The 27,090-nt window shown below is 41.8% G+C and overlaps 1 protein-coding gene across 1 annotated transcript in view; it reads right to left on the bottom strand.

Annotated features, from left to right (window-relative positions):
• Window positions 1-27,090, bottom strand: part of GPRIN3 (GPRIN family member 3) — a 395,358-nt gene that overhangs the window by 135,798 nt on the left and 232,470 nt on the right. Inside the window, exon 2 of the mRNA XM_069230267.1 lies at window positions 25,868-26,036. The gene's annotated coding sequence lies outside the window, so the exon portion shown is untranslated. The remainder of the gene's footprint in view (window positions 1-25,867; window positions 26,037-27,090) is intronic.

A 27,090-nucleotide genomic window follows, 5' to 3' on the forward strand; every position in this document is an offset into this window, starting at 1 on the left:
ATGCCTTGTCCTATCACTAGTTGACTGATCCATTTCATTATACTCTGTGTTACTCTGGCCATGGTGGAAAATGTCTTACGTTTTGAGGATCAGCTATACGTCCAGGTAACTGGTTCTTCGATGAATAGCCTCTTTGCCTCGAGTATAGCAAATCTCTATATGCATCACTCCAAATCTATGTTCATTTAAGCACATGACATCCCCTTCCTCCATCACATCAAACTGTGGAAATGGTATATTGATACTGTTCATCTGGGAAAGGGGTGAATCAACCATATCAATTTTTACCAGCAGGCTAACTTTTGTAAAGAAGACGCATTGAATTCTTCAAGTGAAGGTTTTTATTTAATCTCTACTGCTCCATCTTCACATGGCTGTTTTCCTCTCAGCACAACAACATTCTACTGTTAGCTCCTGTCAACTCCCTTGAGCATTGGAATGTACTAACTCTACCGGGGACAAGGGGGGTTGGAACATACTACTATTATACATAGCAATTAGGCACTTAGTAAATGATATATGAAATATGTAACCATTAACAGATTTCTATTGATTGCTAAAACATGTTCTTTTGATATATTACAACACATCTTCCCACCTAAAACATCCAAATATGAGGTTATGGCTTTAAGTTTGAATATCCAAATAGGAAGAAAACAAAAAGGAAATGTGAATTCAATTTTCCAATATTAGGCATTCTCCAACAATAGAGGAGAATGACTAAACAGGGTATCTTCAAGGTTATCTAGCCAAAATGAGGAAAGGATAATTGCCTAAAAGACATTATACAAAACTGAATGAACTACGCTGACGCCCAAAAGGGATTATGTGTTGAAGTCATAGGGGCATATTTATACTCTGTTTGCGCCGAATTTGCGTGTTTTTTTTTTACGCACATTCGGCGCAAACACTGCCCCATATTTATACTTTGACGTCCGACGCAGCGGGCGTCAAAGTTCTACCATGTGCGCCATTTTTTAGAAGGGGGAACCAGCCTTGCGTTAATGATATGCAAGGTAGGCGTTCCCTTCTAAAAAATGACTCCCAGGCCTGTGCACCATATTTAAACTCCCGTGCAAAAATGACGCACGGGAGTGGGCGGGTCAAAAAAAATTACGTCCAGCCGCGTTTGCGTCATATTTTAACGCCTGCTCAGGGCAGGCGTTAAGGGACCTGTGGGCTCGGAAGGAGCCCAGAGGTGCCCTCCCATGCCCCCAGGGACACCCCCTGTCATCCTTGCCCACCCCAGGAGGACGCCCAAGGATGGAGGGACCCACCCCAGGGACATTAAGGTAAGTGCAGGTAAGTATATTTTTCCGTAATTTGTTTGTGGCATAGGGGGGCCTGATTTGTGCCCCCCTACATGCCACTATGCCCAATGACCATGCCCAGGGGACATAAGTCCCCTGGGCATGGCCATTGGGCAAGGGGGCATGACTCCTGTCTGTGCTAAGACAGGAGTCATTTCAATGGGGGTTGGGAGTAAAAAAAATGGCGCAAATCGGGTTGAGGCAGATTTTTTGCCTCAGACCGACTTGCCCCATTTTTTGACGCCCAAGCTCCATTTTCCCCTACGCCGGCGCTGCCTGGTGTGAGTCATTTCTTTTTATGCACACCACTCCGCAGCACCGGCTAACGGCGGCTAACGTCATTCAATAAATACGGCACCCGCATGGTGCTTTGGAATGGCGTTAGCCGGCGTTAAAAATTTTGACGCACAACTGCGTTGGCGCAGTTGTGCGTCAAAAAGTATAAATATGGCCCATAGTCTTTATGCCAAGCAGGAGCCTGGGATAGTCTACCACTTGTTCTTTTAAAATAGTTCCCTCCCACATTTTGATCTGATATGTCCTTTCTTCTCCAACAGGCTTCATAGGTGTTTCGTCCATTGAGGCTAAAAGGTGGTTCATGTTTGGCAATCCTATCCATATCCCAACATTGACCGTTGTCCAAGACAACCACATTGTATTTGACCTTAGCAATACGTACAGGTCCCATATATTTCGTACCTTCCGTACTTGCTCCCATTTTCCCTTAGGATTTTTAACAAATACCCAATCTCCCACTTTCCACAATTGCTGTTTTGTGCCATATTTGAAGTCATAATACTTTTTATATTAGTCCTGGTATACAGAGATTTTGTCTTTAGGAAAGGAATCGGTATACACAATCTTGTCCTCTCCTCCTGCTAAGAGGGGAAGAACTTTGTGCTGGGTTTTCTGCCTTTTAGAGCTGAGAATGGGGTTATTTTAGTTATGGAATTAGTAATCGTGTGGTAAGCCCATAGCAAGTCTTGAATCGCATTCTTTACATTTAAATGATTAATGCTGGCTAGTTGAATACATTCATTGATCATACAGTTGATTCTTTAAACTAGACCATTGACCTGTGGACAATTTAAAGGTGTAGTAAGGTGGGTAATGTTGAGGAGCGTGAGAAAATCTTTCATAGCTGATGAAGTTAATTAAATGCCATTATCAGTAATAATGGTAACTGGTATATCCTCTGTTGAAAACACATCTTTTAAAAAACTGATGAGTGACTCAGTAGTTATTTGATTAAGCATTCTTGTAGTTATCCAATGCAAATGGTAATCAATTAACACAAAAGCATAGCGTTTTATCACTCCTGCCATATTAATGGTTCCAATGATATCCAGCGCCAACTTTTCCTAAGGTTTATCCAGAATGGACACTGGAGAAATAGGCACTTTACGACTCACTCTAGATTTGTCACTGTTTGCACAAATAGAGCAATCCTTGACTTTGACTTCTATCATTGAATCCATTTTAGGGATCCAATACTGTTCCCTAACACAAAACTTAGTCATGCTTCTGCCCAAATGACCCTCGTGGGAAAGCTCAATTATTTTCTTCCTTAAGTTTATAAGAGGTATTATTTTGTTGTTCCTGAATAAGAAGTTATTGTATTCATTGAGCTCATATCTTATCTCCCAGTAAGCTTTTATGTCCTCTTTCACATCATTTTGTGAGCTTGGCCACCATTCTTCAGTAAACAATTTGAGCATGGATAAGGATTGATCTTGCTGATAGGCAGAAACCCATTCATCATTAGTGATAGAAGGAGTTGATACCATCATGATGGTATATTCAGGTGTTTCATAGTCCTCCCTTATATCTAAAGGAGCTCTAGATAAGAAGTCGCCAGCAGTATTTTCATTGCCAGGGGCATATTCTACATTGAAACAAAAGTTTTCTAGACCTAGGATCCATCTAGCAATCCTTGGAGTGCTACTGGAAGACCCTTTTGTGGAAAATATGTAGACTAATGGTTTGTGGTTAGTACGAATGTTAAACTGAGTGCCCCATAGGAAGAATTTAAAGTGTTTAACTGCCCAGAAGCATGCTAGGGCTTCTCTTTCTATTACCGAATAGTTGGATTCTGCCTTTCTAAGGGCCCTGAAAGCAAAAGCCACAATTCTTTCCTTACCTGCTATGATCTGAGATAAAGTCGCCCCCAACCCCTTCTTGCTAGCATCCATAGTGAGGATAGTTTCCCTTTTGTGATTAAAATTGCATAGGTATAGTGCTGATAATATGGCTTGTTTTACTTTCTGAAAAACAACATCATGGTTTTCAGACCATCATTTATAGGGAATGTGACCTCTCAGTAAATCTCGTAGGTCGTATGTCAGTTCAGAGAAGTTCTTGACATATTTCGCCATGAATTCAGCAAGACCTAAAAATGACTTAAGTTCCTCTTTATTCCTGGGCACATTCACTTTTCTAATAGCTTCCACTAAGCATGTTTTAGGTTTAAATCCACCTTTAGAAATGGTGTGTCCCAAATATTCCACTGTACTCACCCCAATTTGACACTTTTCTTTTTTTAGAGTAAGCCCTGCTGTTCTTAATTTATTGAGTTTTTAGATTGATGTTGTGTTCCTCAACTGTGGCTCCATAGATTAGAATGTCATCCTGGAAGCAAAGAATTTTGGAAGCATCATCTAAAATATGCTGCATGATTTTCTGAAAAACCGCAGTGGCTGACGCCAACCCAAAAGGCATTCTGTTAAACATAAAAGAGCCTAAGGGGGTGGTAAATGCAGTTAGCCATGTGGATTCAGGATGTAACTCCACCTGGTGGTAGGCATTAGATAGATCGAGGACAAAGAAACACACACCTTCACCCACAGTACATAACATCTCATGGATAAGGGAAAGTGGGTGTCTCTCAATCCATATATTTTTTTTAAATCTCATAGGTCAATACACTCTCTGATGTCATTGCCATGGTTTTTCCTTGTTATAACAATGGGGGCTAACCATTCTGAGCTTTCAATGGACTTTATTATCCACATGGGTTCCAATCTGTTAAGTTATTTTCTGAGAGCATCTTTAAGTAAATGAGGTATTGGCCTGGTTTTGTGTACCACGGGTCTACAGCTAGGTTTCAGTTTGATTTTGTGTTGGGAATATCTTGCAAATCCTAAATTCTCATTGAAAACCTCTGGGAATTCTTGAAAGATTTGTGTCCCAGAGTTGGGTAAGTTGATAATCATTACTTGTTCTGGATGGTTGGGATCCACCTTAATTCCTAGCTCCTTCTGGTGCTGCCAACCTAATAAATTGGAGCCTTCTTCTACTACATAAATGTTCCCAACTGTGGAACGATCTTTGAATGATATAAGGGCCTTAAACATACTTTTGAGAGGAATGGGGTCTTTGTTGTATCCCTTAGGGTTAATATCTAGATTGAGTAAATTCCCTGCATTCATATCTATTAACTTATTACAATCTGAGGCATTGATGAGGGTGAAAGGCGAACAAGAACCAGCAAATACTTTAATGAGATTATCATCAATGTATATTGTGCATTTAGGATACTGAGTGGAAATATCTTCTTCATTTTTAATTTGTAAAATGATTCTTTTGACTTCTTGAGAGCTCTCTTCAACTTGCATATAGTCATATGGTCTTTCAGATTTGGAAAAGTCCCTACAAACCCTTTGCAAGTGACCTTTTTTATTGCATTTTCTACATGTGGCAGTTCTGTATTTCGGATTTGAAATATGATTGCTGCTTCCGCAACGATAACACTTTAAATTTAAATCTGAACTAATATTTTCCTGGTGTAATTTGTCGCCCTTAATTTTAAGTACGTTCTCATTTGCTTGGACTTCTTTAATTTCTGAAACTTGTTCCAAAGAGGGTGGGGATCTGCTTTCTTGTAAGCAAAATGCAGGATGTTCGATGGATTTCGCAATCTCAATAGCCTCCTGTAAATCTGGTTGTTTTTGTAACAACTTTTCTGGTATTCCTAACTGAGCTGAATTTGTCTCCACCTATGGCAAATAAATAGGATTAAAAAATGTTTACTCAATACTTCTATGGAATATTCGGTTCCCCAATTTCATTGGGACAGTTCTGCATCAGCCATAATGAGAGCTATTAAATAATAAAATTTTAGGAGGTAAGCGTGAATGTGATATTACATTGAGTTCATTCAATGTTTTACCAAGGATTATAAAGCTGCAGCTAAGAAATAAATCATCCTAACATATAACCTTCCTCGTAGAATGAAAGAAATCAGCAGAATACCGTCTAGTCTTTTTTTTTTTTTCTTCTGGAGCGGCTGGAGGAAATTCACAAGAGGAAATAGCAGACCTCCAACATTGCTGTGCCTGTCAACACCGAACAAAGTCTACTCTACATCTGCCAAAGTTGCTGTACAAACGTTTCCCTCCCTGCACTGGAAAGGGGAGCCTGAGATGTCGATCTACAAAATGACAGGCTTCAGAATTGTCAACATGTATTAAAGCAATTAAAGCTGTGCCCGTCAGCTCTGAATGTTACGAGGACACATGAAGAAACTCCTAGGAGTGCGTCTTTAAAGTAGAACTTCTTCAGGGAAGGCCGTGGTCGTGCTCGTCATCATTGCTGTACAAACGTTTCCCTCCCACCACTGGAAAGAGGAGTCTGTGATGTACGATCTACAAAATGACAAGCTTCGGAATTGTTAGCATGTATTAAAGCAATTAAAGCTGTGCAGTTGTGAGTGTTGCAAAGACACGTGAAGAAACTTCTCTCTCAATTATGTATTCTGTACTATTTTCCTGAAATATACTATACTTACAGTTAACTTTTGCTTTGATTGAATGCAGTGTTAGGATGTACACCCAAGAAAGGGTTGGTATGGGAAATGTTTGATTCCTGAATTAGAGTGTGCCATGTTCACATACCCTGTGTATCTCACATGTGTGTATTCACCTAGAACACATTACCTGCTATTCATCTAGTTACATTGAGTCACTTAATCACTGATTTTTCTAGCATTCACGTACAGCCACTGAACCTCTGTGAAGGGGAGGTGAGGCTTTTCTTCCATTATAAGAAAGTTTGATTTCCCTACTCATTGTACTTGGTGGTGTGAAAACTGAATTAATTAAAAATGAATCTGCATTGATTAATAGCTAAGAATTTACATGAATTGTGCTAATATAGAGAAATAAAGAGTTTTGGGAAATGTGACCACCTAGGTGGCCACCATAAATGTACAACATTAACAAAGACATGACATTAATCGTTTAAATAATGTGCACATGTAGAATAAAATGTATTAGTGGATCATGTTAATGTATTAGCAAAATGTATTTGCTTAAAGATAGTAGGCATAGAGTAACTGCGAAATTATGGGCCTAGTCAACAAGGCCTCATGTTAAGATTCATGGCATAAGTAAATGTTCATAAATGTTTTTTTGTTTAAAGCAGGGAATTCACACTTATTCATTGTTCACACAGCGCTGACCAAATAGATTTGTAACGCTGCAGTGTTAAACTAGTTGATGTCTTAAACTTTCTTGTGAGAACTGTCTGCTGTAATGCAATGTACTGCCTATGGATACATGTGCATCTTTGGTGCGTGAGAAGCTGAAGTTCCCAGGACGCAACAATGGCTTCACTGACTGGATTTATGATTGCAACTAAAAAGTTACGTGACGAAACTGGTGATGGGAATGGGAGAAGAGAAGCCAATCATGGACGTGTGAAAGACTGTCTAGTTATGTCATAGATTTGTGAATTAATGTTTATTGGTTCTACTGTGAACAAACAATATTCTGACCAATGACAACATGAGAAAATACTTTACGGATTTTTAATTCACCTCGACTACACTTAGCAAGTGTTTTTTCCAGTCCCAGTTGGAGGAGCAGAAGCAGTTAGTCCGAGGAGAGTTCAAGAGCAGTTCCTGACTAATGCTATTTTTCTTAGTTTGATGCCCTTTCTAAGTTGGTTCAGTTAACTTAGAGCCCAACTGTGGCTGATACAATCCCCTTCACTTTCCGCTGCCAAAGCTGACTAGATGGTGCCCAACTGACAAAGAAGTCCCTGCATGCTGAACCATTCAGGAGAGGTATAACAAGATGTAATTGTCTTTGTCATAGAATTTGTTCTTTCTTTTAAGTACCAACTGCTATTTTGTTAGAGTCCTAGCAAGATGTTTTCCAAATTAATTTTTAGCTAATTTTCTTTTTCCATGAAGCCCAAACATGCCATTCGAATTAGAGGGTTAGTTAGTGTGTCCATGTTTAACAAATGTTTTTAACAAAGGATTGATTTTATTCACCTGTTGAGCCTAGATGTATGCCATTTCTTCTGATCAGTTATTGATGTTATTAATTTGTATGGTAACTCTTGAGTGTTTAATGATAAATGCTTTGGTAAGTTTAAGATGTTTCTGACGTTTTGGTCAGCCTGTGTTATTCCTATATGTTTATCATTTGGTTTTAAGATTAATTTACATGATATTAGCATTGTTAATCTAGAAAAACACATTTTTCTAACTTTGCTAAAAGGGTTTGATTATTCATGGTCACAGGGGCAATGGTGTGTAAAGTATGCTGACTCAAAGTTTTGATAATTGATGTGTTAAGTCTAGTTGTACTGTTACTGGTTGGGCCATGAGTAAAATTTGTGTCCATGGTGAAACACTCTTAGCGGAGTCAAAAGGTCCATCGAACCTCCAATGTGTCCCCTTATAAATAAATTATCGAAGATCAAATAAGGCCAGACGCACTCACAGTGGTTACCCTTACTTACACAGGCGTCTTCTGTGAGATTACATATTTGGTATGAGGACATAATCCAAGGCTCCTAATCCTTTTTTCCCCCTTTTGTGAGATAAAGCACAGAAGAGTAATCATCATGGTGAAAGAAAACTGTTTGGGAAAACCAAGGAATTCTTCTGGTTGTGGCCGAGGGTGAGAGTTGGGAGGGTTGTGAAGGAGTAGTTTCTAGAAAAAAAAGTGGGGAAGAACGGACAAGCAGAACTGCCCTAATGCTTTTCCAATCTAGCGAAGAGCTGAAGACACAGCTCCTTAAAGAACAATACATTAAAACAAGTTAGCAGTTCATTTCTAATCTCAAAACCCAACTGGGTTTACAGTCAATTGTTGACTATTTCTTTGACTTTGAACCCGTGCAACACTTTGCTGCTTTTCTGATAAGTTTCTACAACATAAATGTCCCATACAAATGTATGTACAACCAAAAATCAATGAGTTACATAACATGAGTGCAAAGACCTGCATCGAGATGGGGCACAAGTGGTGGGGATTGAAGAAAATAATATAGAAGTTCGGAACATGGAAATAGAGCTGAATAACAGAAGACACATACAAGGAGCCATGCCGCAAATAACTATAAAATCAAAAACAGAAAGTAAAAATGAAGATCGATTGGGAAACTGACCCAATGAACAGGGGTAACGCAAGGTAAGATTTATGCAGTGGTGTAGAGTGAAATGCATTGTAATGGGTGTTTTAAAGTAGTTTGAAGTGAGGAACCAGTGTCATAAAATGAAATACATAAAGTAGAGAATCCTAGTCTGAGAAAATCAAAGTAGAAACAACATTTTCTATACTGATAAAGGCTTGAAAATAATTGTCCTGATTTCAAGTTATTTGGAGGAATAGGTGCTATGTATCACACCTAATAAATAACAATGCCCAGGGTATGTTATTTATCAGGTCTGATGAATAGCACATAATGTAAGCTTTTGGAGAGTAACATGCGTATTTTGATACTGAATGCACCAAATTTCTCTTGGAATGGAAAATATCACACTCTTTTCCCCGTTAAATTCCAGCAGGTTTTATCTGCCTAAATTTACTGATGGGCAAAATATTTAACACACACTGTAATTACCAGGTGCAGTAAATACCACCCAACTCAGAATCCTGACCCCAGTGCGAACAGAGGTTTGCCGAGGAGTTGAAATACTCCGACCAACTTGGAATCAGGGCCAATGTATTTTGCAGGTTTTGTAATACTGCAGACCTGCTAACTTCACAAAAAACTTCACAGTGTGAGGAGGGGCCGGGGCACGTAACTGGCACTTTTGTCCCCACCCGGCCCCAAACTTCCCATGAAAAAACACAAAAACAAAAGCTTGCTGTGACTTCTACCGATATCCTGGGGTGTTTTCACTCTCATTTATGGACATCAGCAGTTAAAAGTCTCCAGAAAAGAGCTGAAAACCACTGTTGCGAGTGGTTTTCAGCTCGTTTTTCCTGCCACCATGTGATATTGGCTCCTTACTGGGAGACCGTGTGAGGGGAGCCTGTATCGTGTGTCACATGGTGGCAGGTGTGAGTTGGCAGGTCTGATACTACAAGGTAGGCTTATTAGAAGGTTTTGTGGGGAAAGGGACAATAAGAAAAGGGGTCCTCACTGCTTTGTTATCCGCGGAGCACTTCGTAATTACAAAAAAGGTCGTTGGGGAAAGAGAAAACAAAGTATCTGGTGCACTTTAGCTGTGTGCCTGCTTTAGCTGTATAGTTAAAGAAAATGTCAAGTATGCTTTTTAATATTTTGTACAGCAGTGAGGGGCCACAGAGAGCGTGGCTCCCAGGGCAAAGAGCCATAGCTGTTTTCCATTGTGAAGCCTTGATGCAAGGCACATTTAAGAAAAACGCTCGATATATGGCCCCTAGAAACAGAAATTGGAATTCAGGATCATATCAAGGTTAGAAGAAGATAAGAGCAAAGCAAGAGAAAATTGTGAAAAAAGAAAAGTACGTGAGAGGAATAAGAGTTAGGAGCAGAAAACTCTGTTTCAATAGTACTAAGGGTTAGCGAATTGGAGGACATCTAATAGGTGATAACAGATAAGCAACTGGACATTGTGTCATGTAGTGTTGGGTTTAAAGGAGAGAAGCAAATTGAAATATGTGAAACATCTGCGTGGAAACCATAAGATCACTAAAAGGAGGATCTAATGGCAGAAAGGGAGGGCATCCAGATAGGTATAATGAAGAAGGCTAAATTAGAATATGGTATGAAGAATTTGTATATGCCCCATGAACAGAGTATGTATGATTAGAAAGATAAGACGAGAACCAAAAGGGTCTGGGACAAAAAGAAAAGAAGAGAGGAAAGAGCGGCCAGAAGAATAGGGTGATCCACCATGTCAAAAGCAGTGGACAGATCAGTTAATCTAATTATACACGTTATTATAGCAAGATTAAAGTTGATTTGTGAAGGCCAGGAGAGAGTCTCAATACAGTTTGCTGAATGCCCAAAAGATTGATGAGGGAGAAGAGAGTATGCAGTATGCAGTATGAAAGGCAGATGGTGAGTGATGGTATGTTCTAGTAATTCAGAAAGAAACATAGGCATAGAGGTAAGGCATGAGGAAGAAACACAAGTAAATTGAGTTTTTTGAGGTGAGTAAATGCAACTGTAGCCTTAAATGAAAGCGGTAAGGAACACGGGGAGCAAGACAGATTGAAAATTGCACCTATACGAGGAAGGAGACATGGTAAGATCAGTGGCATGAAACATGGGGACCTAGGATACAAATGGGTAACACAGAGGTTTGCTAGTTTCCTCTTTCTACCAGCTGCTCTGCACCTTCGGCAAAAAAAGAAAAGAAAAACAGTGTCAAAACATGTGGGCCTACTTGAAGAATAGCTCGCAAAAGGCCAGCAATGAGACATCAAGAGAAAGGTGAGTTGCCTCATTCTAGCACTGCACATTTGCTGTTAAGTACAAACAGGAGCGGTGACTTCAAGAAAGTAAAGTTAATCTTTTTTCTCACTTTTGTCACCCTAAACATTCATTGAACTTTGTTGATTGGGTTTACTAATGTACATCCTGTATGAATATTAATTTCTATGTTTGATTGCTAGGCCCCTTAGAGGCGACAAATATAATGGGAGGTCAGAAAACAGGCGTTGGACTCTGTTTATTCTTATGCATGGCAACATTAATTGAAGAGCCTTATTTTTAAGAACTATTATTGTAACAATAAACAAATCATGATGCTTTTTAGAAACTTCAATTAAGGACTTTGGGGGTAATTACAACTTTGGAGGAGGTGTTAATCCGTCCCAAAAGTGACGGTAAAGTGACGGATATACCACTAGCCGTATTACGGGTTCCATAGGATATAATGGACTCGTAATATGGCTGGTGGTATATCCGTCACTTTACCGTCACTTTTGGGACGGATTAACACCTCCTCCAAAGTTGTAATAACCCCCTTTGTTTCTTGTTTGAGGACCTCACTCCTGTCTGTATGAAGGTGCACATGCATGGGTAGATGTCATGATGCTAAGGAGATCCACAGTGATGATGAATTTGTGCAGATGCATGCACACACCTGTGCAAGACGCAGTGTCTATGTGTTTATTTTTCATTTACTATTCCAAGATGGTGAAAGCCACTTGGAGTGGTAAATAAAACCATGAATTCAACACACTTTTATGGTCTGACTTTACAGTGCAGCTGTCTTTACCCAATTGCGTGACTATCACAACTAGAGCGGGACTTTGGCTCTCCCCACATGTTGGGAGTCAGGAGTAAATGTTTTGATTGGGCAGAAGTTATGTATTTCCAGAAAAAAGTGCTTGTCCTCCACACAACTGTGATCATTTTGTTTATCCAGTTGAACTTTCAGGGGCACACACATGTCATTCTAATGCTCTAAAAGCGTCTTAGATAACAAGATAATTTATAATGTTTTCTCTGGCAGTAGCACAGATAGAAGAAAAGCAGTCATTATTTACATGAACTAACTCTGGCTTGACAGTGCACATGACCTTTTACCCTACACCAATATCATTTTACAGTTCCTTACTTTCACACAAATACATATCAATTTCCATGGTATTTACCTGCTGTGTTTCGCATTACCATGCAATATTACCTTAAAACCAGAACTATTGGCATTGCTTATGCTTGTTAAAAGTGGTGTAGTGTGCCAACAATTGGCAGATAATGTGAAGCCTTACAAAATTGTTTTTGTAAAAAAAATATTCAATGGATCGCAACCTTAAGGGGTGTAGTAATAACACATTGTGGGAGGGGAACTGATGTATGAGAAATTAATGCAGAGGAGAAGGTTGAGGTGGTGCAGGAAATAAAAAATTAAATAACATACAAAGAAAACAGGGTTGTGGGAAACAATAGAAGAGCTAGGGGAGGGAGGTTGAGGAGGGAGCAACAAGGAGCGGGGTGGGAGCTGACATTTAAGGGGGAAAATAGCAGATAAGGAAGATGAGCTGAAAGAAAAAGAAATTAGTCCCCCAACTGTGAGCAGTAGGATAGAAGTTATCCAGTCTAGAGAAGAGGAAGGAAACCATCAATTAGGAGGCATTGAAATGAGCATGACATGAAAGTCAACCAACAGTGAGCAGTGGGCAGACACAAATCCCACTGTAAGGTCTTGTATTGCCAACAACAGAGAGCTGAAATCTGTCCTGGGGGACAGATAACAGAAAATAATAATAGACTAAGAGTTGATGAGACAAATACAACACATTTTTTGTGGATATATGCGCTCTGACAGATGACCAAAGCAATTTCTTGCTAGAATTAGAAACAGAAATAACAATATATTCATTCTAAGCTTACAATTGGTCGCTTTTGAACAGTAATCAATTTTAATTTGCGCCCTTTAATGATTTTTGAGAACAGAGAGTTTTATAAAGAATTTCTATTTCTACATAGTACTTTTCTAGAAATGTTTCTTACAGCATGCATACTTGAAGTGTCACCTCTTAATGGAAAGTAAGGTAAATAGAAGAATACATTCTGATTAGTTGGCACAGTGTAGTCTTACCTTAGGTTAGATAGTGTTTCCTATAAAAAGATGGGTTTTTTTTTGGTGTGGAGACATGTTTTAGGGGTATTGCCTCTCCCTTCTCACCCTTGAAGGCGAGTTAATATAGCCTTGCTCTTGAAGAAATGTGCGACCTTTTGCATTGTGAGAATGAGTTTGGGTAGGTGTGGGTGGGGAAGACTTTGTGAATAAAAATGAACTCTTGAGTGGGTACATTAAGAAAAACCTCCTCCTAATTTGCCTACTCCACTCCCTTTGATGGTTTTTGCTACTGAATAATTGTAAGCAGTTGGGACGTACAATTGCGCAAAAGTTTTTACTACGATCAGTTATCCTATAGTGAATATCTTGCAGGCCTAATTGGAGCTGCTTTTATTTGTAAATGTAGGCTAGTGGCTATAATTGCCTTTGTGAAACAGGCCCATATTGTTCATATCTAAATAAGCAGGGCTGAAGATGGATGGGGGATGGGCTCCTTGGGTTTGGCTGTTGCTTGGTGTTATCTCCCCGATAGTTTATACTTGATAAGAACTGTTGATTGATATTTAGTTTGGATGGGTCAGATGTTTCCCCTGTCCTGGGGTGTGGGAGTTGGTTCGAATGTTTCCCAGTTGTAGTTGGGGAAAGTTGGGTTCTCCGCTTGGTTGAGATCTCGAGGTGACTTATATTTGGATGATGAGGGGAGTATTGAGCAATAACTTATTGGGGATGTGGATGAATAGTCACTAATCGAACAGATAACAGCTTACTTATGGCACAAAAACAATGTTATAAGATAATATCCTGGAACGTCAGGGGTACACATACTTCAACTAAGTGTTACAAGGTTTTTACGTATTTACAGAGACGAGGGGTAGATATTGCTTTTTTGCAGGAAATGCACATGCCTGCCAAGGAAGGCATGGCACTGCAGAGATGTTGGTGAGGGCACCTTGGCACCTTTATTACACAATATTCTCTGCTTATGCACGTGTGGTACTGATGTGGGTGAGGGCGAGCTTGTCTTTCTTGCTGATGCGCACTGAAGTGGGTCCGGAGGGGAGGTATGTGGCAGTGGTGGGTAGATTAAATGGGCAGAACATATCATTGGTTAACATCTATGGTCCCAATATTAACCAGCTTGCCTTCTTTGAAATACTGACAACACGTTTATCTCACATATTGGTGGGAAGGGCAATCACTGGGGGAGATTTTAATTGTGTGATGGACCCTGAGGTAGACCGATCCCACCCCCCTTGTCGGACTTGGCGACACACCGGGCAACGAAGGTGCTGACTGTTTGGCATGAGTACTGGGGGCTCCAGGACAGTAGGCGCATCCTCCACCCCTTAGAGTGGGATTATTAATTTTTCTCAGTGATGCACGAGTTGCATGCCCATCTTGATTTCTTTATGTGCTCCCCAGATGTTCATATTATGATTGAGGGAATTGAGTACATCACCCGTACCTTGTCAGACCACAACCCGGTGCTGCTTCGTTTGGCCTTGGGGCGATCGCTTAAGCGGATTCTGGGTTGGAGACTGAGGCCAGAAGCTCTTGATGATCCCCCATTTCCAGAGGCTGCACTTCAACAAATAGTGAATGGTTAATGAGGGCTCGGCCTCGACTCTCACGTGGAATTGGAGGCGTTTAAGGTAGTGCTTCGGGGGCATTGTATCTCAGAGACTGTTGGGGTTCACTCCACCCTACTGAGAGACATTAGTGTTGCACAGTCTAAGCTCCGATCCTTGGAGCTGGACAGGCCAGGCCACCGAGACTTGGAGCCGAGGTTGCAGGAGGCTAGGAGAAAGTGGCGGAGCACACAGAGCGACTTTGCTCCTTCGACTACAAGATATACACTGAAAAGACGCATGCAAGAGGAGATCGAGCTGGGAGACTATTGGCCTGACTCGCTAATTCGGCCCGGCGAAGCTCCTTTATAGTGAAATTAAATGCGAGTTACGGGGCACCCCTGGAGACTCAGGGGGAGATAAATGCCTGCTTTGTCTCTTTTTATCAGTGCTTGTATCATAGCAGACCTCCAATTGACACCATCCAACAAACTAGATTCTTGAGCGATGTCGTTGTTCCGTGACTAGGACCTGCAGAAGCAGATGCCCTGGGGGACGAAATTACTCAGCCTGAGGACCTGGGGGTACTTAAAAGAAAGGCTTGTGGCAAGGTCCCAGGGTCAGATGGCTTTCCAATCTAATTTTATAGTACTTACTCAGCAGAGATGGCTTCAAGATTAGTGAAACTGTTTAATGAGGTGGGCACGCTTGGTTATTTCCAATCAACTAGTAGGGAGGCGATGATTATTCCGCTGCTGAAACCCGGGAAACCTGCCACTGAAATGGGAGCATACTGTCCGTTTTCTATGTTGAATGTTGATTACAAGATTCTGAGTGGCATTTTGGACTCTCTGCTCCTCCCCTTTATGACTACTTTGATACATCCTGATCAAGCAGGTTTTATCCCCAAACGCAGCACTGCAGTTAATATCAGATGGCTTCTGGCTATATTTGAAGATACTTCATATGACCAGACGACAGCTGCTATATTGTCTATCGACATTGAAAAGGCTTTCAATAGCCTTGAATGGGACTACCTGTATGAGGTCATGACTCTCATGGGGTTGGGTCAGGACTTTGTGGCCTAGACAAGACTTTTGTGTACTAGGCCCACGTCCAGAGTACAGGTGGGTCAAACCATTACAGAGTGTTATGGGGTGGAGTGAGGCACGAGGAGGGATATCCACTGTCTCCCCTTTGTTATTCACTAATGCTTTGGAGTCTCTGACAGTGTTGGCCAGAGCAGGGACCTTCTTTGAGGGCCTTAAAGTGAGGAAGGCATAAAACGAATTGCACTCTATACTGACGACCTCCTACTATTCTTATGGGATATCGGGAGAGATTTGCAAGGGGTTAAATCCTTGTTGGAGACCTTTGTGGAAGTTTCTGGACTTAGAGTAAACTGGTCCAAAACTAAGCTCTTCCCGGTTGAACAAACTGGGATCCTAGTTGACTTTCCTAGGGACTTTGAGTTAGAACTCCATTGTTTGCCATACCTAGGTGTTAAAATGTACAGCTCTGCTCTGGATATGTTTGAGAGTAATTATGGATTGGCCCTTAAAAACCTGAAGTCATCCATAGCCTTTTGATGGGTGCTTCTTATCTCAGTGGCGAGTAGAACTGCCCTCCTAAAAATGGTGACCCTACCCCGGTTGCTGTACTTGTTCGGAGCACTCCCACTGTGAGTACCCCAATCTTATTTTAACGATCTAACCACAATTAGCACAGCCTTTATTTGGGGAACTGGGTGGCAGCGAGTAACTCTTGCTACACTCTGACGTCCAGTATGGCAGAGAGGATTGGCGGTCCCAGACTTTGAGTTGTACTACTTAGCAGCCCAACTGCAATGGCTGGCCAGATGGCTGGCAAGTAGGCGGCATGTGGATGGGGCCTTTAGATGAGTTTATACCAACACAACGCACATTGTTCAGACTGACAGTCCTGCTGGTCAGCACCTGCAGGCCCACAAGACCATGAAGAAATGTTGGAGGAAAGTTATGAGGAAATCAGATATTCAAATGCCATACTTCCCGGAGCTGCCCATTGCTACCTTATCGTTGCTGTGGTGGGGGATGATTGGAACAGCTTGGCGATAAAGGCTGCAGCAGGGATAACTAAACTGGGTGATTTATTTCGAGATGGAGTTCTGACCCCTTTTGAGACATTTAGCGAGGAATTTAGGTTACTGGGAGGACAATTTTTGGTCCATGGGGTGACCCTAACCATAATCAGTATACGCTGGTGAATGGGAGAAGTGGAACTGGGCACCCACGCATGTTGTTCCAATGTATCACAAGCAACAGGGACGGTCAAAGCGATTACTTGCATCTACTGCCATTTGCAAACGGAGACGATCCAGCCCTTACATGGAGTAAGGGCCAAGAGGGAGGCAGACCTGGGTGCCCCTATTTCAGAGAATCTTGGGAGGACATATTAGAGAGAATCCCCAGAGTTACTAGAAATGCCAGATTTAAGCTCATTGGTTTTTATACTGCACAGAGCATATCTACACCGAGAGAGGATTAATAGATATTTTAATATGCAAGAGACTGCATGCTATCGATGCAGAGAGGTGGGTGCATCATGTTTACACATGAAGTGGGCATGTCCAGTTTTGGTTCCATACTGGACGCACGTTGTCAAGCACCTAACAAAGGTTACTGAAAAACCAATTCCAACTACGCCCGCCCATTATTTGTTACATTGGTTCCCCCATACTGCTAAGACTACGGTAACTAGCAGATTTCAGGATCTAGGCTTAATATTAGCCAAGAGGGAAATAACTAGAAAATGGAAAAATCCCACAGGGCCGAGCCTGCAATCTTGGAAGAAGGAATTAGAGAGATGGGCAGAATGTGAGGGGAGACTACTATGTAGAGAGGCACAAAGGGGATAGGAAGAGTGGAAAATGTGCAGGCCTGGGAACTACTGATCGCATCTTTGAAAGACTCCAGTGTGATTAGAAAGGAGATGAGGCAAGTCGAGATTATGGAGAATAGCAGCAAAAACAACAGTTTCAGTACTCACTCACTACATTAAAAACAGCTGTATTAGTATAGTTATCATGCCACATCAGCGGGGAGGGTGTTGGGTCCGGGGAGGAGGGAAGGGAAGAACTCAGATGCAGACAAGTGAGCACAGAGTGGACTAAATTGATATATGTAGTTAATTCAAATGTGAACGTATAATATTATAATATGCTACTATAATATGAAAATGGAATTGATGAGTACACTGTAAAAAAATTGGTGGGGTTAAGGATTGTCTGAACGTTGATGCATATAAACCAATAAAATGTGTTAAAAAAAATCTAAATAAGCAGGGTTGCCTGTTTAAAGGGTATGAAATGTGCCTTTGAAACCAACTTATTTATTTACATGTGTTAGTTCACAGATTCCTGTCTGAATAAAATTTCAACAAGTATGCGTATGCTCTTGCACTTGTACATCTCTGCACAAACGTTTTCTCCAACTCTACACTAAGCAATTGGAATTGAGCAAATAACAGCTACTCAATGCTGCACTGTCGCACACCTTGTTAGAAATGGGGTCTCTAGTTGCCAGTAGTTTGCACCCTGTCCAAGTAGGGACCCTCACTCTAGCCAGGGTAAGAGAGTCACACAGCTATGATAACACCTGCACACCCCCTTGGTAGCTTGGCACGAGCAGTCAGGCTTATCTCAGAGGCAATGTGTAAAGTATTTGTACACACAAACACACACACACACACACATACACACAGTAATACAGTGAAAACATTATAAAAAGACTTCACACCAGTTTAGAAAAATAGCCAATATCTATCTGAATAAAACAAGACAAAAATGGCAAAAATCCAACATTAACAAGTAAAGATACCAGTTTTCAAAGATTAAATCATAGTATAGCACTTAGAAACACAATAGCTCCAACTGGGGTTATCACGACGGCTTGATAGAGTCGCTTTCAACAGTCCGACGCCACTTGGATGAGAGTGTGGGCTAGTCATGGAGTCGCATGGACCCCAGGTAAAGTACTTTGGAAAATGATGAGGAAAAAAGATGTTGCACAGAGTTCGGGAGGTGAGGCGTCGCTGGAGCCAGTGCAGCGTCAGTTCCTGACTGCTACTGGGGAAGTGAGGCATCTTTTGCTTATTGCTAGGCAGGGGAGGTGAGGTGTCTGTTCCTTACGGTTGCAGGGGAGGTGATGCAACATTAGAGGTGAAGTGTTGGTTCGTCACGACAGGACGGGATTGATGAATCCAGCAGGTCAAGACACGAGGCGTCGACCTCGCGGTATCGCTATCACACCATGGGGCCACAGGTGCTGTGGTGAAGTTAGAGTCAGGTGTCATGGACATCGGTGACATGGCACTCGGGACTCATCTCTATGACAGCACTTTGGAGGTGCTGCATCGGCATCGGGTATGCGGCGTCGGTCGTTGCACTCAGTGGGGACCATGGCTTTGATGCAGGCAGTGACATGGAGTCGGACAGCTGTGCTGGTTCTGAAGTTGCTCTGGAGTCATTGTGCTTATTTCTTCTTGGTTACACACAAACTCATTCCCAAGGGCCCAGGAACTGGATTTGGCACCACCTGGCAAATGAGGACTCTCAGCATGACAGCCCTGGTGTTTGCAGATGAAGTCCTTGATGTCCCAGAAACTTCTTAGCAAGAGACAAGCACAGTCCAGGCCCTTGTAGGATGTTTGGAAGCATGATGTAGAAAGCAAAGGCCAGTCCTTTCACTCCCAGGACAGAAGCAGCAGGCCAATTCAGCAAAGCAACAGTTCGAGTGTGAGTCCCTCCTACAGCATCCAGCACTTGTTCCTGGCAGAATGTCCTCAGTCCAGAAGGATTCTAACTTTGTGGGGTCATGGGTCCGGTACCCATTTCTGCCTTTGAAGTAGGCAAACTTCAAAGAAAAAGCCTGTGTAATGCAAAAGACCCTGCCTTTCCTGTCCTGGCTCCAGACATACTCCAAGGGGTTTGAGACTGCTCTTTGTGAGGACAGGCACAGCCCTATTCAGGTGCAAGTGTTAACTTTTCCCATCACTCTAGCTCAGGAAGACCCATCACCATGGTGATGGGCCATCAGGATATGCAGGGCACACCTCAGCTCCCTTTGTTTGACTGTCTGGAGTGAATGCATAAACAGCTCAACTGTCATCCTGACCCAGAGGTGTAATCAGCAGAGAGGCAGAGGCACAGAATGAGTAAGAAAGAAACTGCCCAATTTCTAAAAGTGGCATTTTCAAACGTACAATTAAAAAACCAACTCCACCAAAAGATTTATTTTTAAATTGTTAGTTCAGAGACCCCAAAACACAACAGTACATGCCCTACCTTTTAAATACACTGCATCCTACCCATGAGGCTGCCCTGGGACTAATTTAGGGGTGACTGGGGAAGATTCGGGCCTGACAAGTGGGTGCACTGCCAGGTCAACATGGCAGAGTAAAACTGCACACACAGCCAATGCAATGGGAGGCTTGAGACATGTTTGCAGGGCTGCTCATGTGGGTGACACAATCAGTGCTGCATGCCCACTAGTAGCATTTTATCTACTTGCCCTGGGTACACCTGGTGCAGTATACTAGGGATTTACTAGCAAATCGAACATGCCACTCATGGATGAACCCATCACCAATACATTTTAAACAGACAGCATATGCACTTTAGCGCTGACTAGCAGTGGCAAAGTGCCCAGAGTTCTACAGCCAACCAGAACAAGTCAGATAAAAATAGGAGGAAGAAGGCAAAAAGGTTGGGGATAACCCTACAAAAGGAGCTAGGCTCAACACACCTCAAAGACTGTAATCTCATTGAAGCCCACAAGAGGCTTGAGAAAGTCTTCAATGCCATAAGAACAGAGAAATATGCAGAGACTTCTGGGAAGCGTACAGTAGGAATACTGGGGAAAAAGGAAGGTATACAAAGATTGACATTTCTACTTCAGACTATTACTACAGAAGCACACATAAGGGATGAAGCTGAAAATCCAAAAGGATTAAGTAAATCTGAAAAAATATCATTGTATTAAGAATGTTTTATGGAGTTCGCCAAACTGATTTGTTTGTGGAAAAGTTATGCTTGTTTTAGGTATGAGGTAAAGGAACATCAACTTTCTGATTGCCCCAATTGCATAAAATGTCTCATTTCATTCTATCTCAAGTGTGCTTATTTTAGAAAAACACTAGTTGGGTAGCATACTAGCTCTGACTCCTTTAGCTCTGTTATTTTTCATTACGATACTGGATTGAAATGGTGGGAGATAATAGCTTGCCCTGTAAGGTACCAAAAAACCCAATAAGTGCATACAACAACAAAGACGTAGGTGGCACTGGTATGCCACTCGCAGCTAACACATTTTAGGCCTGGTGCTTTGGAAAACCCCTACATTAAAAAGCTGTAAAACAGGCAGAAGACTGGTTTGATGGAAAGGATTATGAGCTTCTTATTCAGGGGTTCCTTACAAAGGAGGCAGAGACTCTTCAGTTATGTATACATGCCAGATTTATATTCTTTTTTTCCTTCAACCTAGTTACTGTACAGACTGATTCTGTTTATTGCTCATTTTTTCTTTCTTTTCTGCGAACCACAGGAAGTGTTGAAAAGAGTTTATGACGGTTGTAAAAATATAGAGAGCGGGCCAAATTACAACTGCATGTTCACGGGGACAGAAGTAATAATTTCTGCTGACAAAATATTGGTCGCAACTGGTGACCAGTATTTTGGTAACCAGTAAATATTTTTCCAAACATAGGATGCTCCCAAAAATTCAGATTTGGAGTGAGTCGCCAATTGACATACATCATTAATATTCACAATGAAGGTCGCATTATTTCTTGTGGATCACTTGCCTATTCCTCAACAAATTGTTTTTTTTAACATTCACAAACTGGAAGGCACTTTTGCAAATGGGTTACCACCCCGAGCTGAGGTCTGGTATTTTTTCAATTGTTTATGAACGCTATTTCTCTTTTAAATATTTGATAATTATGGATAGTATGTCGACAATACACCCCTTCCAAAACGCGATTCCTCCTTCATTTCTAAGCCCATTTTAGAAGATGGAAAGAGTTACCGACTCCTAAAATGGGTTTAGGACATTGTTGCAGTCGCAAACTCTGAACTGGAGCGTTTGCGACCACAAAAATGCTTTGTACATCTTGGGCCTTTGTTCCGTACTTGGGCATTAGTTGACATGATCTTGCAGATCACTGATTCTGTTTATTGCTCATTTTTTCTTTCTTTTCTGCGAACCACAGGAAGTGTTGAAAAGAGTTTATGACGGTTGTAAAAATATAGAGAGCGGGCCAAATTACAACTGCATGTTCACGGGGACAGAAGTAATAATTTCTGCTGACAAAATATTGGTCGCAACTGGTGACCAGTATTTTGGTAACCAGTAAATATTTTTCCAAACATAGGATGCTCCCAAAAATTCAGATTTGGAGTGAGTCGCCAATTGACATACATCATTAATATTCACAATGAAGGTCGCATTATTTCTTGTGGATCACTTGCCTATTCCTCAACAAATTGTTTTTTTTAACATTCACAAACTGGAAGGCACTTTTGCAAATGGGTTACCACCCCGAGCTGAGGTCTGGTATTTTTTCAATTGTTTATGAACGCTATTTCTCTTTTAAATATTTGATAATTATGGATAGTATGTCGACAATACACCCCTTCCAAAACGCGATTCCTCCTTCATTTCTAAGCCCATTTTAGAAGATGGAAAGAGTTACCGACTCCTAAAATGGGTTTAGGACATTGTTGCAGTCGCAAACTCTGAACTGGAGCGTTTGCGACCACAAAAATGCTTTGTACATCTTGGGCCTTTGTTCCGTACTTGGGCATTAGTTGACATGATCTTGCAGATCACTGTTCCACAGCCGCACTGTTTTTCTTCTTCCTGGTGACTGCACCAGACTCCAGAGGTTGCACCAGCGGTGAGTTAATGTTTCTTGGTAGAAATACCTTCTAGGTTGTCATGAATTTTTTATTTAATTATTTTTACTATGACTGTTAGCTGATCACGAATCACATTGTAACCAATGAATATTAATAGAGAGGCTTCCATTTAATAGAGGAGGTGATAGAAAAGCATGTAATGCTTGCGACTAGTTTGTGTTTTGAAATAAGGAACTTCGGGGCATATTTATACTCCGTTTGCGCCGGAATTGTGTAGTTTTTTTTAACGCAATTTAGACGCAAAACTAACTCCATATTTATACTTTGGCGTTAGACGCGTCTAGCGCCAAAGTCCATGGAGTTAGCGTCATTTTTTAGCGTGGACACCTACTTTGCGTTAATGATATGCAAGGTAGGCGTTCCCGTCTAAAAAATCGACTCTGAGGCATGTGCGTCGGATTTATACTCCCGGGCAAAAATCACGCCCGGGAGTGGGCGGGTCAAAAAAAATGACGTACGGCCGATTTGCGCCATTTTTTAGCGCCTGCAAAAGGCAGGCGTTAAGGGACCTGTGGGCTCTGAAGGAGCCCAGAGGTGCCCTCCCATGCCCCCAGGGACCCCCCCTGACACCCTTGCCCACCCCAGGAGGACACCCAAGGCTGGAGGGACCCATCCCAGGGACATTAAGGTAAGTTCAGGTAAGTGTTTTTTTTTTTTTTTTTGTGGCATAGGGGGGCCTGATTTGTGTCCCCCTACATGCCACTATGCCCAATGACCATGCCCAGGGGACAGAAGTCCCCTGGGCATGGCCATTGGGCAAGGGGGCATGACTCCTGTCTTTGCTAAGACAGGAGTCCTTTCTATGGGGGTTGGGAGTGAAAAAAAAATGGCGCAAATCGGGTTGAGGCGAAAAAATTGCCTCAACCTGACTTGCCCCATTTCTTGACGCCCAAGCCCCATTTCCCCCTACGCCGGCGCTGCCGGGTGTACGTCGTTTTTTTTAACGCACACCAGACGGCGCCGCGGCTAACGCCAGCTAACGTCATTCAATAAATACGGCGCCCACATGGCGCTTCAGAATGGCGTTAGCCGGCGCTAATTTTTTTGACGCAAAACTGCGTTAGCGCAGTTTTGCGTCAAAAAGTATAAATATGGGCCTTCATATCTATAAATATCTGAAAAATATAGAGGTTGTCCAGACCTTCAGTGCTGCAAAGACCACAGCAACACTAAACCCTCACCACTGAAAACAAATGAGTGAGAAAAATTACGAAAACTATTTTAAGAATGTAAACATTGAAACAGGCTTACCTGCTGCTTCATGTTTCTGTGGACGTAGTCCCAGGCTATTCCGGGGATCTTTATGGCAAACTTAGGGACAGTTCAGTCCCTGTAACTCTGCCCATGTCTGTTAAATTGCATCAACAGCTAGTCTAGGACCCTCAATGAAGGGTGTTTTCGATGATTGTACATCCCGGAGGGGAACGTCACTGGAAAGTCACTGTTACCCTTGATGTCCCCCTCAAGGAATGCTCACTGATGAGCAGTGCTACCTGTGCATTGAAGCATCTCTTTAGGTCCTTTTTGACAGTGTGCCCACTGCTTAATTTGAACCGGTGGTTTCTGGTGCGGGGCACTGATACTTATTTTTGAGGGTCAGCAGTTATTTTTCTGCTTCAACCATTTACTGTGTGCCAAAAGACACGTATGGGAAAGACAGAGGAAGAGAAAAACGAATAAGCGTCACAAAGGGAGAGAAAGCTGCAAGATGAGCTGAAGGGGAAGGGAGTGGCTGTAAATAGATTAAAGAGGCCCAAGATAGCTTCAGGATAATGCTGCCTCAGTATTCCTTCCGTCCTTGCACATTTAATTGCAGCAGCCGCGTGTTTTTAGAGGAGAGCTTTAGGCACCGGCACATTTTTCTTTACAAATTAAGCACTGAGTGCGCCTGTATTATAATGCACTGGCATTAAGTTACATACAAGGAGCCATGTCCGAACAAAATCAGAGAACCCTCACTTTTAAATGCATAAGTGCAAACTGTATGTCAACACACTAAGAACCAGATTTACAAGGAACTGGCACAACGTGGTGATACACCAAAATTAGCAGCATCTTACTGCGTCAGTTCTGAAATGCAGGGATGCGGCGTATTTACAAAAATACACTGCACCCCTGTGTTTCCCCTAGGGTTGGCTCTAAATTTAGCTGCCAACGCAGGCATCCTAGCACTATAGTGCAAGGGATTCTGAGTTGGAGGGAATAATTGTTTATGTGCAGGAAGGTAAACAATCTACAATGGCGATTTGGCACTTCTATGTGTGCTGCAGAATGCAGCACACCTAGAAGTAGCAAATCGTCATTATTGAAAACAATCATTCATGGTGTTTTGCTCTTTCTATGTGTGCTGCAGGATGCAGCACACATGGAAAAAGCAAAAATGAGGAGAAAAAAGTATTTCTCCTCATTGCTTCATGTAGATTTTGGCACTGCCTTAGAGTTACGATTCCTTGTAAATCTGGGTCAGGGTCAAAAACAATAGGTGCTGTCGTGGAACCCCCTGAGCAACACCTACTGCACGCCCCTCTGTCGCAGAAAACTGTATCAGAGGGGCCCATATATAAAATGTGGCGTTAAGCCACAAAAAGGTACGCTCCTGTGGCGCTAGAGGCTTGTAAATATGCCCCTAAGTATTTCAAGGAGAATTATACAAGGGATCACACATACACCTTTGGCCCCTGTTTGTACCTGAGTGCTAAATTAGATGCAAGCCACTGCTGTCCTAGAGTACTTCTAATATTATAAAAGTTATACACATGTTCACTCCTAGAACCAGACTACAGTGCAATAAAAATTGGCATGAAGCTTTGATATATCAAGTTGAAACTGATAGGAACACATTATGGTGTTCTTTTGCATAGTATACAAAATAATACCCTGCTGCGTAATGATTCTTAAGAAGGTTATGAAGAAAGGATGTGAAAAAGCCAATAATTAATACAATATATTTTTGTGGTGCCAATCTGTTTTTGTATCAATGTTTTCTTTTTATCAAAGCGTACCGAACCTCATAAAAACATCTGACTGACTAATATTATATCTACGTGGAAAGTACAAAAACAAAAGTTAAATTAAACTAACACACCACTGGGTTATGGGTAACCAGAACATGAGGTTTAATAATCAGTATAAATAATTATTACAGCATCCAGGATGTCCTCAAGTTGAGTACAAGAAACTCATCTCTCTCTACAACAGCCCTCCAGATCTTTCTTCCTCGTTCCTTTCAGAACAAGATTCAGAAAAAGTTAGAAACGTAAAAAGTAGTCTGTACCTCTTCTTGTATGTGGGTGCCTGGTGAAGATGTTCAATGTGAGAGGTGAAGCATGTAGTTTCCTGGCCCCATTTCACCCACACTTCTTCTCACTGCTACTGGCTGGGCTTCCTCTTCCAACGCGCTGGCAGGTTGTGGATTATAGAGGTCCACCATCTTGCGTCAATACCTTAGAATCAAGTCAATAAAGCTATATTAGGCACTTCCTTGTGAGTGCTAAATTCACTGAAATGAAAACTGTAAATCTAATAAAATACCATCTTCTTTGGGACATGAATTTGAGCTGGAATCCGAATATTTCTCTTACAGTTATTTACACAAAACTTAGAGTATGAAACATCTGTTAACATCAGGCCTGGTATATATTAATGACACCATTCTCCATCTCTGATTACGTGATAGTGATTAAAGCACTGGGGATTTTCTCGTAATTAATGAGAAGGTGGAAGGGTTGAATGCCCAAAGATGTAGAAATGGCCTGATTCTGCCAGTGTAAATGTAAATGTAAATTAGCACTTGTATAGCGCAATACTCACTCGTTAGGGTCTCAAGGCGCTGTACTCATACTGCTATGGAACCCCTCCTGGCTTTTCCCTGTGAGGCACCCACTCCTGAGCACCCCCAGGGTGAAGCCAGGCATCCAAGCGCTGTTGGGGCCATTGTGGAGATTAAGCAAGCTATTGCCCAGAGTTGCAGAGTGGGACCCATGAATTAGATTAGGCACCGAGGCGAGAATTATCTGGTCAAGGGGAATTGAGCCCATGACCTGCCGAAGCGGGACTTGAACCCTGGTCTTGAGCCAGATCTCTGCTTCAGGGTCTGCCGCTCTAACCATTGAGCCACACTTCTCCGCTTCGGGAAATACCACCTGTAGGAGGCTGGACTGGCTTGTAGTGAGTACCAAGGGGTACTTGCACCTTGCACCAGGCCCAGTTATCCCTTATTAGTGTATAGGGTGTCTAGCAGCTTAGGCTGATAGATAATGGTAGCTTAGCAGAGCAGCTTAGGCTGAACTAGGAGACGTGTGAAGCTACTACAGTACCACTTAGTGTCATATGCACAATATCATAAGAAAACACAATACACAGTTATACTAAAAATAAAGGTACTTTATTTTTATGACAATATGCCAAAGTATCTTAGAGTGTACCCTCAGTGAGAGGATAGGAAATATACACAAGATATATATACACAATAGCAAAAATATGCAGTATAGTCTTAGA

Source organism: Pleurodeles waltl, chromosome 1_1, assembly GCF_031143425.1.
Source record: "Pleurodeles waltl isolate 20211129_DDA chromosome 1_1, aPleWal1.hap1.20221129, whole genome shotgun sequence".
Classification (NCBI taxonomy): Eukaryota; Metazoa; Chordata; class Amphibia; order Caudata; family Salamandridae; genus Pleurodeles; species Pleurodeles waltl.